Source organism: Arachis ipaensis, chromosome B6 (genome assembly GCF_059453495.1).
Source record: "Arachis ipaensis isolate K30076 ecotype BB chromosome B6, ASM5945349v1, whole genome shotgun sequence".
NCBI lineage: Eukaryota > Viridiplantae > Streptophyta > Magnoliopsida > Fabales > Fabaceae > Arachis > Arachis ipaensis.
In genome coordinates, this window is record NC_142441.1 from 33006018 (window position 1) to 33020564 (window position 14547).

At 41.2% G+C, this 14547-nt stretch overlaps 1 non-coding gene across 1 annotated transcript; it reads right to left on the bottom strand.

Moving 5' to 3' along the window:
- Nucleotides 1-293: 293 nt before the first annotated feature.
- Nucleotides 294-401, bottom strand: LOC148555078 (small nucleolar RNA R71). The gene has a single exon (XR_015887468.1). It is a non-coding gene; the product is annotated as a small nucleolar RNA R71 (small nucleolar RNA).
- Nucleotides 402-14547: the final 14146 nt, after the last annotated feature.

Consider the following 14547-nt stretch of genomic DNA (forward strand, 5'->3'; position numbering starts at 1 on the left):
CAAACAACTTTGAGCTGAAACCTCAATTAGTTTCTCTGATGCAGCAGAACTGCAAGTTTCATGGACTTCCATCTGAAGATCCCTTTCAGTTCTTAACTGAATTCTTGCAGATATGTGATACTGTTGAGACTAATAGAGTAGATCCTGAAGTCTACAGGCTCATGCTTTTCCCTTTTGCTGTAAGAGACAGAGCTAGATTATGGTTGGATTCTCAACCCAAAGACAGCCTGAACTCTTGGGATAAGCTGGTCACGGCTTTCTTAGCCAAGTACTTTCCTCCTCAAAAGCTGAGCAAGCTTAGAGCTGATGTCCAAACCTTCAGACAGAAAGAAGGTGAATCCCTCTATGAAGCTTGGGAAAGATACAAACAGTTGACCAAAAAGTGTCCTTCTGACATGCTTTCAGAATGGACCATCCTGGATATATTCTATGACGGTTTATCTGAGCTATCAAATATGTCACTGGACACTTCTGCAGGTGGATCCATTCACCTAAAGAAAACGCCTGCAGAAGCTCAAGAACTCATTGACATGGTTGCTAATAACCAGTTCATGTACACTTCTGAAAGGAATCCTGTGAGTAATGGGACGCCTATGAAGAAGGGAGTTCTTGAAGTTGATACTCTGAATGCCATATTGGCTCAGAATAAAATATTGACTCAGCAAGTCAATATGATTTCTCAGAGTCTGCATGGAATGCAAGCTGCATCCAACAGTACTCAAGAGGCTTCTCATGAAGAAGAAGCTTATGATCCTGAGAACCCTGCAATAGCAGAGGTAAATTACTTAGGTGAACCTTATGGAAACACCTATAACTCATCATGGAGAAATCATCCAAATTTCTCATGGAAGGATCAAAAGCCCCAACAAGGCTTTAATAATGGTGGAAGAAACAGGTTTAGCAATAGCAAGCCTTTTTCAGCATCCACTCAGCAACAGACAGAGAACTCTAAACAAAATGCTTCTAATTTAGCAAATCTAGTCTCTGATCTATCTAAGGCCATTGTAAGTTTCATGAATGAAACAAGGTCTTCCATTAGAAATCTGGAAGCACAAGTGGGCCAGCTGAGTAAAAGGATCACTGAAATCCCTCCTAGTACTCTCCCAAGCAATACAGAAGAGAATCCAAAAGGAGAGTGCAAGGCCATTGACATAAGCGCCATGGCCGAACCTGTGAGGAGAGGAGAGGACGTGAATCCCAAGGAGGAAGACCTCCTGGGACGTCCAGTGGTCAATAAGGAGCTTCCCTCTGAGGAACCAAAGGACTCTGGGGCTCAGCTAGAGACCATAGAGATTCCATTGAACCTCCTTATACCCTTCATGAGCTCTGATGAGTATTCCTCTTCAGAAGAGAATGAGGATGTTACTGAAGAGCAAACTGCCAAGTTTCTTGGTGCAATCATGAAGCTGAATGCCAAATTATTTGGCATTGATACTTGGGAAGTTGAACCTCCCTTGTTCATCAATGAACTAAGTGATCTGGATCAACTGACATTGCCTCAGAAGAGACAGGATCCTGGAAAGTTCATAATACCCTGCACCATAGGCACCATGATCTTTAAGGCTCTGTGTGACCTTGGTTCAGGAATAAACCTCATGCCCCTCTCTGTAATAGAGAAACTGGGAATCTATGGGGTGCAAGCTGCTAAAATCTCACTAGAGATGGCAGACAGCTCAAGAAAACAGGCTTACGGACAAGTAGAAGATGTATTAGTAAAGGTTGAGGGCCTTTACATCCCTGCTGATTTCATAGTCCTGGATACTGGAAAGGAAGAGGATGAATCTATCATCCTAGGAAGACCTTTCCTGGCCACAGCAAGAGCTGTGATTGATGTTGACAGAGGTGAAATAGTCCTTCAATGGAATGAGAACTCCCTTGTGTTTAAAACTCAAGGATCTCCCTCTGCAACCATGGGGAGGAAGCAGAAAAAGCTTCTCTCCAAGCAGAGTCAACCAGAGCCCCACAGTCAAACTCTAAGTTTGGTGTTGGGAGGCCACAACCAAACTCTAAGTTTGGTGTTGAACTCCCATATCCAAACTCTAAGTTTGGTGTTGGAGAGTCTCAACAAAACTCTGCACATCTGTGAGGCTCCATGAGAGCCCACTGTCAAGCTATTGACATTAAAGAAGCGCTTGTTGGGAGGCAACCCAATGTTTATCTAATTCTTATTTTTATTGTTTTTCATGTTTTCTTAGGTTCATGATCATGTGGAGTCACAAAATAAAAAAAAAATTCAAAAACGGAATCAAAAATAGCAGAAGAAAAATCACACCCTGGAGGAGCATCTGTCTGGCGTTCAAACGCCAGAAATGGCAGCAAATGAGCGTTGAACGCCCAAAATGGGCACCAACCTGGCGCTGAACGCCCAGAGTTGTGTGCAAGGGCATTTTGCATGCCTAAATTGGTGCAGGGATGTAAATGCCTTGACACCTCAAGATCTGTGGACCTCACAGGATCACCTCAGGATCTGTGGACCCCACAGGATCCCCACCTACCTCCACTCACTCTCTTCTCTCTTCTCAATCATCCTCTATTCCCAATAAACACTCTTCCCTATTAACTCTTTACCACTCACATCCAAACACCCACTTTCCTTCAAAATTCAACATCTCTTTCCCACCGAATCCCACCCATATGGCCGAATACACATCTCCCTCCATCTCCTCCATATCTTCTTCTTATTCTTCTATTCTTTCTTCTTTTGCTCGAGGGCGAGCAACATTCTAAGTTTGGTGTGGTAAAAAGCATAGCTTTTTTGTTTTTTCCATAACCATTGATGGCACCTAAGGCCAGAGAAGCCTCTAGAAAGAGGAAAGGGAAGACAAAAGCTTCCATCAAGGGTCTATAGCTCAGTGGTAGAACATTTGACTGCAAATCAAGAGATCCCTGAGATACCTCAGGGGATACATTTTCTTCCACACAATTATTGGAAGCAACTAAGGGTGGAACATCAAGAGCACTCCATCATCCTTCATGAAATCAGAGAAGATCTAAAAGCAATGAAGGAGGAGCAGCAAAGACAAGGAAGAGACACAGAAGAGCTCAAGGACATCACTAAGGTGGACTCATTCCTTGTTCTTACTTTCTCTGTTTTTCATTTTCTATGTTATGTGCTTATCTATGTTTGTGTCTTCATTACATGATCATTAGTAGTTAGTAACTCTGTCTTAAAGTTATGAATGTCCTATGAATCCATCACCTCTCTTAAAATAAAAACTGTTTTAATTCAAAAGAACAAGAAGTACATGAGTTTTGAATTTATCCTTGAACTTAGTTTAATTATATTGATGTGGTGATAATGCTTCTTGTTTTCTGAATGTATGCTTGAACAGTGCATATGTCTTTTGAAGTTGTTGTTTAAGAATGTTAAATATGTTGGCTCTTGAAAGAATGATGACTAGGAGACATGTTATTTGATAATCTGAAAAATCATAAAAATGATTCTTGAAGCAAGAAAAAGCAGCAAAGAGCAAAGCTTGCAGAAAAAAAAAATAGGCGAAAAAAAAAATAGAAAGAAAAAGCAAGCAGAAAAAGCCAAAAGCTCTTAAAACCAAGAGGCAAGAGCAAAAAGCCAATAACCCTTAAAACCAAAAGGCAAGGGCAAATAAAAAGGATCCCAAGGCTTTGAGCATCAGTGGATAGGAGGGCCTAAAGGAATAAAATCCTGGTCTAAGCGGCTAAACCAAGCTGTCCCTAACCATGTGCTTGTGGCGTGTAGGTGTCAAGTGAAAACTTGAGACTGAGCGGTTAAAGTCAAGGTCCAAAGCAAAAAAAAAAAAAGAGTGTGCTTAAGAACCCTGGACACCTCTAATTGGGGACTTTAGCAAAGCTGAGTCACAATCTAAAAAGGTTCACCCAATTATGTGTCTGTGGCATTTATGTATCCGGTGGTAATACTGGAAAACAAAATGCTTAGGGCCACGGCCAAGACTCATAAAGAAGCTGTGTTCAAGAATCATCATGCTGAACTAAGAGAGTCAATAACACTATTCGAAATCTGAAGTTCCTATAGATGCCAATCATTCTGAACATCAATGGATAAAGTGAGATGCCAAAACTATTCAAGAGGCAAAAAAGCTATAAGTCCCGCTCATATGATTGAAGATCTGTTTCATTGATAGTTTGGAATTTATAGTATATTCTATTCTTTTTATCCTATTTTGATTTTCAGTTGCTTGGGGACAAGCAACAATTTAAGTTTGGTGTTGTGATGAGCGGATAATTTATACGCTTTTTGACATTGTTTTTAGTATGTTTTTAGTAGGATCTAGTTACTTTTAGGGATGTTTTTAATAGATTTTGTGTTAAATTCACATTTCTGGACTTTACTATGAGTTTTTGTGTTTTTCTGTGATTTCAGGTATTTTCTGGCTGAAATTGAGGGACTTGAGCAGAAATCAGATTCAGAGGTTGAAAAAGGACTGCTGATGCTGTTGGATTCTGACCTCCCTGAACTCAAAGTGGATTTTCTGGAGCTACAGAACTCGAAATGGCGCGCTTCCAATTGCGTTGGAAAGTAGACATCCAGGGCTTTCCAGCAATATATAATAGTCCATACTTTGGCCAAGAATGGACGACGTAAACTGGCGTTCAACGCCAGCCTTCTGCCCAAATCTGGCGTCCAGCGCCAGAAAAGGATCCAAAACCAGAGTTGAACGCCCAAACTGGCACAGAAACTGGCGTTCAACTCCACAAATGGCCTCTGCACGTGCTACACTTAAGCTCAGCCCAAACACACACCAAGTGGGCCCCGGAAGTGGATTTATACATCAAATACTTACTCATGTAAACCCTAGTAGCTAGTTTATTATAAATAGGACCTCTTACTATTGTATTAGGCATCTTTGGATTACCTTATGATCCTTTGATCACGTTTTAGGGGGCTGGCCATCTCGGCCATGCCTGGACCTTCACTTATGTATTTTTAACGGTAGAGTTTCTACACTCCATAGATTAAGGTGTGGAGCTCTGCTGTTCCTCAAAGATTAATGCAAAGTACTACTGTTTTCTATTCAATTCTTCTTATTTCGCTTCTAAGATATCCATTCGCACCCAAGAACGTGATGAAGGTGATGATTATGTGTGACGCTCATCATCCTTCTCCCTTATGAACGCGTGCCTGACAAACACTTCTGTTCTACATGAAATAAGCTAGAATGAGTATCTCTTAGATCTCCTAACCAGAATCTTCGTGGCGTAAGCTAGAATGATGGCGGCATTCAAGAGAATCCGGAAGGTCTAAACCTTGTCTGTGGTATTCTGAGTAGGATTCAATGATTGAATGACTGTGACGAGCTTCAAACTCGCGAGTGCTGGGCGTTAGTGACAGACGCAAAAGGAGGGTGAATCCTATTCCAGCATGATCGAGAACCGACAGATGAATAGCCGTGCCGTGACAGGGTGCGTGAGCATATTATTCACTGAGAGGAGGGGATGTAGCCACTGACAACGGTGATGCCCTTGCATAAAGCCAGCCATGGAAAGGAGTAAGACTGATTGGATGAAGATAGCAGGAAAGCAGAGGTTCAGAGGAACAAAAAGCATCTCCATTCGCTTATCTGAAATTCCTACCAATGAATTACATAAGTATCTCTATCCCTATTTTAATATTAATTTCGAAAACTCCATAACTGTTTTATATCTGCCTGACTGAGATTTACAAGGTGACCATAGCTTGCTTCATACCAACAATCTCCGTGGGATTCGACCCTTACTCACGTAAGGTATTACTTGGACGACCCAGTGCACTTGCTGGTTAGTTGTATCGAAGTTGTGACAATTATGAATTAAGATCAGAGCACCAAGCTTTGGAGCCATTACCAGGATTTGTTCGAGCCTGGAGATCACAATTTCGTGCACCAAGCATCTCCCAGGTCTTCAACCACTTTTTCCTCTTCAATAATTACTGCTTTGTCCAGTAGTTTTAATATAAAATCATACTCATCCTTGATGATTTTCTTTCCATGACAACTCCTTTCAACTATTCTTTCATCTTCAAGGGTCTCTCTTATATCCACATTTTGGGCCTCCTCTTACTCTAAGACAAAATCAGACTCCTCCTTGATGTCTTCCTTTACTGATTCTTCAACCACTCCTTCAACTTCGAGGGTCTTTACTACCTTCACCTTTAGGGCCTCCTCTAGCTCCTTATGAAGTATGGATTCGCGAAGATGATCCCTTCTCTCTTGTTCCATGTCAATAGCATCATTGGGATCATGTTGCTCTTGGATTGATGGATGTGGGTACTTATCCATGGATGGTGGTGATGTGATGGAGAGATCATTCTGTGGTTGAAAAGGAAGTGCACTAGAGCTCGAGGGTTGATTGTTGAAGGTATTTGGTGGTTCGATTTGGGCGACGAGAGCTTGTATAGTAGAGTTTAGATCGGTAAGTGCTTTCTCCAAGGAGGTTTGGGGTGGATAGGAGGGTTCATTTATTGGGAGAAAAGGTTCATGGTAGGAAGGTGGTTCATCTTGATAATGATAAGGAGATGGTGTATATTGAGGTGGTGGTTCATGAGAGTAGTTGTGTTGGAATGGGGGTGGTTCTGTATATGGTTCATTTGGCTCATAAGGTGGTTGGTATGGTGGATACGGGTTAGGGTCATATGGAGGTGAATGGTGGAGAGGGGCTTGTGAGTATGGTGGTCCAAAGCTATTTTGAGGAGGTGGTTCATTGGCATATGATGGAGCTTGCTGGTAACTACAAGGGGGTCCACCATATCTATTGTCTTGGCATGCATTGTAGGATGGTCATTGTCCATGGTATCTTGGAAGGGGATGTTGCCGAAAGGGTTGATCAGATCCTCGTGGCTCCTTCCATCTCTGATTGTTTTGACCTTGATGCATGTTCCTGTTATAATTTCCATTCCTTGCAACAACATTGGGACCAAACTCAAAGCGATGGGGTGAGAACTCATAATAGCAAATAAAAATTAAAAACAAAAATAAAAACAAATTTAAATTAAGAGGTTATTGAAATTTAAATTTTTAAATTTGAAAATTAAATTTTAAAATTTGAATTTTAAATTTTGAAATTTAAAATTTGAAATGTGAAATTTGAAATTTGAAATTTGAAATTTAAATTTGATTATGAAATAAGATAAGGTTTTGAAAAAGATATGATTTTTGAAAAAGATTTGAATTTTGAAATTTAAAACTAAGATAAGATAAGATAAAAATTTTAAAATAGAAATCTGAAATTTTTTTAATGCAAATTTCGAAAATTTAATTAAAATAAAGAGAAGATATTTTTGAATTAAATGATGAAAGAGAAGAACAATAAAATGACACCAAACTTAAAATTTTTAGATCAAAACGAAGAAAACAACTAAGAACAACTTGAAGGTCAAGATGAACACGAAGAACAAATTTTTTGAAAAATTTTTAATAACTAAATAAAAACCAATAACCTCTTAATTTATGAAAAAGCAAAAATAAAAACAAATAAACAAGTAAAAACCAAATATTTACAATAACCAATAACAAGGCACACGTTTGCAATTCCCCGGCAACGGCACCATTTTGAAGAGAGAACTTTTGCGTGGTCTAGAAATTCACAGATAAATCCTCGTTGCAGGTATAGCTTCTAAACCAACAAAGGTCCTTTCATACAAACGTTTTGGTTGTCACAAGTAACAAACCCCTTTAAAATTGATAACCGAAGTATTTAACCTCGGGTCGTCTTCTCAAGGAATTGCAGGGAGGTATGTTCTTATTATTTGTTATGAGTTTTGTAAATTGGGGGTTTTGAAAGTAAGGAACAAGTAATTTAAATGACAAGTGAAATAAATAAATAACTATAAAATAAACTCTTGGTAAGGTATGAAAATTCAAAAGTCCTATCCTAGTTATTCTTATGAGAATTGAGTTTAACCCCACTTAGTTAACCTAAAGCAAAGGAAAGTCAAGTGGACTAATTAGTTAGATTCCCAAGTCCTAGCCAACTCCCAAGGAAAGACTAGAGTTAGTGGAATTCTAGTCAATTAGAGGAATTAATCAACAATCACGATAAGTTTAATAACTCAAGAGCCTCCAGTTAATCAATTAAAGCCAAGAATATAAAAAGGATAAATAAGAATCACAATTCTGAAATACCTCAAATTGCATTAAATAGAAATTATAATCTAACATGAAGAGTTCATAAGCCAATTTGGCTAAAAAGAGAATCAACAAGAAAAATAGAATAAACTAGTAAGCTAGAACAAATAAAAGTAGAATAGAAGTTAAATTAAAGGAACATTAAACCTGGAACTCAGAAGAAATTGTAAGTTGAAATAATAAAGAATCCTAAATCCTTTAAGAGGAATCCTAATCCTAAATCCTAAGAGAGAGGAGAGAACCTCTCCCTCTAAAAACTACATCTAAACTATGAAAAGTGAATAATGGAAGACTTGTTAATGAATGGATGCATTCCCCCACTTTATAGCCTCTAATCTATGTTTTTTGGGCTGAAAACTGGGTCAGAAACAGCCCAAAAATCGCCCCCAACGATTTCTGTCACGTTCAGGTCGCGGCAAAGTGACGCGGAGGCGTCATCCACGCGTTTGCGTGGATTGCGTTTCTGCCAGGTCACGTGTCCGCGTGATCCACGCGTTCGCGTCATCTGGCTTCGAGGAAGCTATGAAAAATTATATATCGTTGCGAAGCCCCGAATGTTAGCTTTCCAACTCAACTAGAACCATCTCATTTGGACCTCTGTAGCTCAAGTTATGACCATTTGAGTGCGAAGAGGTCAGGCTGGACAGCTTAGCAATTTCTTCAACTTCTTGTATTCCTTCCATTTTTGCATGCTTCCTTTCCATCCTCTAAGCCATTCCTGCCCTATAAACTCTGAAATCACTTAACATACATATCAAGGCATCTAATGGTAATAAGAGAGGATTAATATTAGCAATTTAAAGGCCCAGGAAACATGTTTTCAATCATAGCACAAAATTAGGAAGGAAAACGTAAAACCATGCAAATAGTATGAATAAGTGGGTAAAGAGTTGATAAAAATCACTCAATTGAGCACAAGATAAACCATAAAATAGTGGTTTATCACTCAACATCCTGGACCGAGTTCCTTTCCCAAAGGTTGTATGCAGGGAGATGTATCCTAGTGGTTGAATCAGGGTGTCTCCAAGTCCGAGCAAGCTATTCGGATATGCTCTGAGCTCTTTTTCTTGTAGACCGAGCTTGTTGAAGGCGGTTTTGAATAAGATGTCCGCGGAACTTTCCTGGTCGATTAGTGTTTTGTGGAGGTTGGCGTTGGCCAGTATTATGGTAATGACCATGGGGTCATCATGCCCTGGGATGATGCCCATAGCGTCTTCTTGGGTGAAGGTAATATTGGGGAGGTCAACCAACCTGTCTCCTCCTCCAACATGGTACACCTCTTTGAGGTGTCTCTTACGTGACGACTTAGAGATCTCACCTCCTGCAAATCCCCTATTTATCATATGAACATGTCTATCAGGGGTGTGAGGTGGGCGTTCGACTCGTCCGACCTCTTCGTCCCTTCTTCTTTTCCTTGGCTCATTTGTTTTATTAGCTAGAAACCGATATAATCTCCCTTCTCTTGCAAGTTTTTCAATAACATTCTTTATATCAAAGCTTTCGTTGCTAGAATGTCCATAGATTCGGTGATATTCGCAATACTCTATCTGATTTCCTCCTCCGCTTTTATGTTTAATCGTACGAGGGGGCGGGATCTTTTCAGTGTTGCATATCTCTTTGTACACATCCACGAGTGACACTCTGAGCGGAGTGTAGTGTGGTACTTTCGAGGTTTCTCAACAGGCTGATCCTCCTTTTTCCTGGACTATTTATCCTTGTCTCGAGGTGGGTAGGAGAATCCGGATTTTGAGGTTTCTCCCAATCGATAATTTTCCTCCATATTGATATACTTTTCTGCCTGTTTTTGTATCTCGTTCAGGGATGTTGGATTTTTTTGGATATTGAGTGGCTAAAAGGTCCCTCTCTCAGGCCGTTGATGAGCCCCATGATGGCCGCTTCTGTTGGGAGACTTTGTATGTTGAGACATGCCTTGTTGAACCTTTCCATGTAGCTGCGGAGGCTTTCCCGATTTCCCTGTTTAATTCCTAGCAGGTTTAGGGCGTGTTTGGTCTTGTCCTTCTGGATGGAGAATCTGGCGAGGAACTTTTGACTAGGTCATTGAAACTTGTGATTGATCTTCAAGGCATACTGTCAAACCACTTTATTGCTGTTTTCGTCAGGGTAGTCGGGAATGCTTTGCATTGAATTGCATCTGAGGCATCTGTGAGATACATCCTGCTTCTGAAATTGCTGAGATGATGGCTGGGGTCAGATGTACCATTGTATGGGGTCATGTTAGGAGCTTTGAAGTCCTTTGGTACTTTAGCCTTCATAATCTCTTTAGTGAATGGATCTTGATCTCTGTGGGGGTTATCTTCATGACTGGAATGACTAGTTTTGGTTTTGAGATCGGCCTCGAGCTTAGTGAGTTTGTCCTCTAGCTCTCGGCGGCGTCTCGTTTCTCTTCGGAGGTCTCTTTCGGCCTCCCGCTAATGTTCGGTCTCCTGTTCAAGCTGTTTAAGATGATTCTGCTGTTCACGGAGGGCATCTAAGATTTCCATGTTTGGAGACTGCTTGTCTCCCTTAGTATGGGGCACATCTTTTGATGTGGCATCCATATTTTTGAGTGGGGTTCTTTCTTCGAAACCAAAGTTGTGATCGTTATCAAGGTTATCCGCCATGATGAGGGGATGACTTCCAAGTTCCCCAGTACGGCACCAATGTTCTGAGGGTTATCTGAAACTGAAGTTCGATCTCGGATGAGATCTGTTATTGTGGCCGGAGCTGACACGTCCGACTTGCTGAACTTTGGGATGTTGCTGATCCTTGATCACCGGAGGGTGGTGGTACCTGCAAGAGACTCCGATGCTTAAGTTAGCACGGGATTTAAGCAGGTTTTTTATGTAGAATCAGAGTATGAGTTATACTTGGGTGCTCCAGTGTATTTATAGTAGTGTGGGCTGACCTTTCTAGATAAGAAAAGTTAGTTATTCTATCTTATCTTTGAGTGAAGTCATCTTATCTTTTAGGCCAACCGCCTTTAGAGTGGGCTGTGTCCTTCTGTTTGGGCCTTTTTGGGTCTTTATAGCGATTTGGCCGAGCTCTTTAAGGAGAGGTCGGTGGCGATCCAACCTTAAGAGGTCGGATGTTCCTGTCTGAAGTCAGCCCGGGTCGCATAGCTCGACCCGGGGTATGAACACTCCTCTACCCTCATTTTTCTTTCTTCTTCACATCTCACTGAGAGTTCTTTATACTTTGACATAGAAACTCACATCCTCTTTCTTTCTTGTTTATGAGTAGAAACAGAGATAAAGAACCTCTCTTTGATCCTGATCCTGAACCTGAGAGGACCATAAGGAAGCATTTACAACAAGTTAGAGCACAACACTCCGGAAAAAACCTCACAGAAATTTTCGAACAAGAAGCTGAAAGTACAAACATGGCAGCCAATCCGAATGATGGAGGAGATACAAGGAAGGTTCTTAGTGCCTTCATTGCACTCACTTCTGACTTCTATGGAAGAAGTATCTCCATATCTGCCATTAGAGCAAATAACTTTGAGCTTAAGCCTCAGTTAGTCTCTCTAATGCAACAGAATTGCAAATTTCATGGACTTCCACTAGAAGAACCACATCAATTCCTATCTGAATTCTTACAAATTTGTCATACTGTTAAGACCAATAGAGTGGATCCTGAGGTCTACAGGCTTATGCTTTTCCCTTTTGCTGTTAGAGATAGAGCTAGGATATAATTGGATTTTCAACCCAAAGAAAGCCTAGACTCTTGGAAAAATTTGGTCAATGCATTCTTGGCCAAGTTCTTTCCACCTCAGAAGATGAACAAGCTCAGGGTGGAAGTTCAAACCTTCAGACAAAAAGAGGGTGAATCCCTCTACGAAACTTGGAAAAGATACAAGCAACTAATCAGGAGATGTGCTCCTGACATGCTCTCAGAATGGACTATCCTAGGTATCTTCTATGATGGTCTAACTGAGATTTCCAAGATGTCCTTGGACCATTCTACTTGTGGATCACTCCACTTGAAGAAAATGCCTGAAGAAGCACAGGGACTCATTGAAATGGTTACAAACAACTAGTTCATGTACACCTCTGACAGAAATCCTGTGAACAATGAGGTAGCTCAGAAGCAAGGAGTCCTGGAGGTTGACACTCTGAATGCCATATTGGCTCAGAACAAGATCTTGATCCAGCAGGTCAATATGATCTCTCAGCATTTGACTGGAATGCAAGCTGCAGCTGGCAGCATTCAAGACACCTCCTATGAAGGAGAAGCTTATGATCCAGATCAACCTGTGATGGAGGAGGTGAATTACATGGGAGAATCCTATGAAAACACCTACAACCCCTTATGGAGGAATTATCCTAACTTATCATGGAAGGATCAATAGAAGCCTCAGCAAGGTTTCAACAATAATTAAGGTGGAAGAAACCAGAATAGGTTTAACAGTAATAAACCATTCGCATCTTCTCAGCAACATCTAGAGACTTCTAAGCAGAGCCTCTCTGACTTAGCAACCATAGTATCTGAACTCTCTAAGACCACTCATAGTTTTATAATAGAAACTAGGTCCTCCATCAGAAATCTGGAGGTACAAGTTGGTCAACTGAGCAAGAGAATCACTGAGACCCCTCCTAACACTCTACCTAGTAACACTGATGTAAACCCAAGTGAAGAGTGCAAGGCCATCACTGTAGACATTGAGGCTGAATATGAAGGGGATGTTTTAGCATTGAATGCCAGTAAAGAAGTCCTTACTTGGCATTCAACACCCAAAGAAGAACCATCAAGGGAGTCCTTACTGGGCGTTCAATGCCCAAAGAAGACCCATTCCTGGCGTTGAACGCCAGTAAGGGAGTCCTTACTAGGCGTTCAACGCCCAAAGTGGCACAATAACTGGTGTTGAACGCCAGTAATGGGGCAACTGGGCATTCAACGCCCACTAAACACTTTTCTATTGAAGAATTGAAGGCAACTAAGGCTCATGAGGAGACTATAGAAGTTCCATTGAATGCCTTGTTATAAATTATGGATTATGAATATCACTCCTCCTCTTATGAGGAAGAGGAAACTAGGGAAGAGCAAGTTGCTCGTTACCTAGGAGTCCTCATGAAGCTAAATGCCAAGTTATTTGGAACAAAGCCATTGCAGGAAGAACCTCTAGTGCTCACCAAGGAACTCAATGCCTTGGTTCAAAATAAACTACCTCAAAAGCTGCCGGATCGCGGACGCATCCTAATTCCTTGCACCAAAGGCACCATTACCTTTGAGAAGGCTCTGTGTGACCTAGGGTCAAGCATAAACCTCATGCCACTCTCTGTTATGGAGAGGCTGTGAATCTTTAAGATACAAGCCTCAAGAATCTCACTAGAGATGGCAAACAAGTCAATGAAAAAGGCATATGGTCTGGTAGAGGATGTCTTAGTAAATGTTGAGAACCTTTACATCCATGCGGACTTTATAATCTTGGATACTGGGGAAGGCGATGATGAATCCATCATCCTTGAAAGACCCTTCTTAGCTAGTGCCAATGCCATCATTGATGTAGCAAAGGGAGAGCTGATTCTACAGTTATAGGAGGATCACATCTTGTTCAAGATGCCTAACCCCAACTCTCCCTCTGACAAAAGAGAGACAGTTCTGCAACACCTAGTGTTCCAACCTTCTCTCTCAGTGCAAAGCTATATAGAGCCCCAAACACCAATTCTAAATTTGGTGTTGGGCAGTGTTTATACCCTGGGTCGAGCTATCTGACCTGGGCTGATTGAAGACAAAGCGACCGACCTCTTCAGGTCAGAACACCCGACCTCTTCTTTAAAAGAGTTCGGCCAAATCGCCACAAGAAGCCCAAGAAGGCCCAAACAAAGGGACATAGCTCAATCTAAAGGCAGCTACAGCCTAGAAAGATAAAGGCAGTTCCCCTTAAAGATAAGATGACTTCACTCAAAGATAAGATAAGATAACTAACTTATCTTATCAAGAAAGGTCAGCCCACACTACTATAAATACACTGGAACACCCAGGTATAACTCATACTCTAATTCTACAAAAAAAAACCTGCTTAAAACCCATGCTAACTTAAGCATCGGAGTCTCTTGTAGGTACCACCACCCTCCGGTGACGAAGGATCAGCAGCACCACCAGGTCCAACAAGTCGGACGCGACAGCTCCGGCCACCACAGCAGATCTCATCCGAGATCGACCTTCAGTTTCAAGTAACCCAGAGACCATTGCCGCCATTGCTGGGGAACCTGGAAGTCATCCCATCATCATGACGGACAACCTTGACAATGATCACAACTCCGATTTGGAAGAAAGAACCCCGCTTAAAAACACGGATGCCACATCAAAAGATGTGCCTCAAAACAAGGGGGATAAACAACCCTCTAACACAAAAATCTTGGAAGCCATCCGAGAACAACAGGATTGTCTCAAACAGCTCGAACAGGAGGCTGAACATCAGCGAAAAGATGAGAGAGACCTCCGAAGA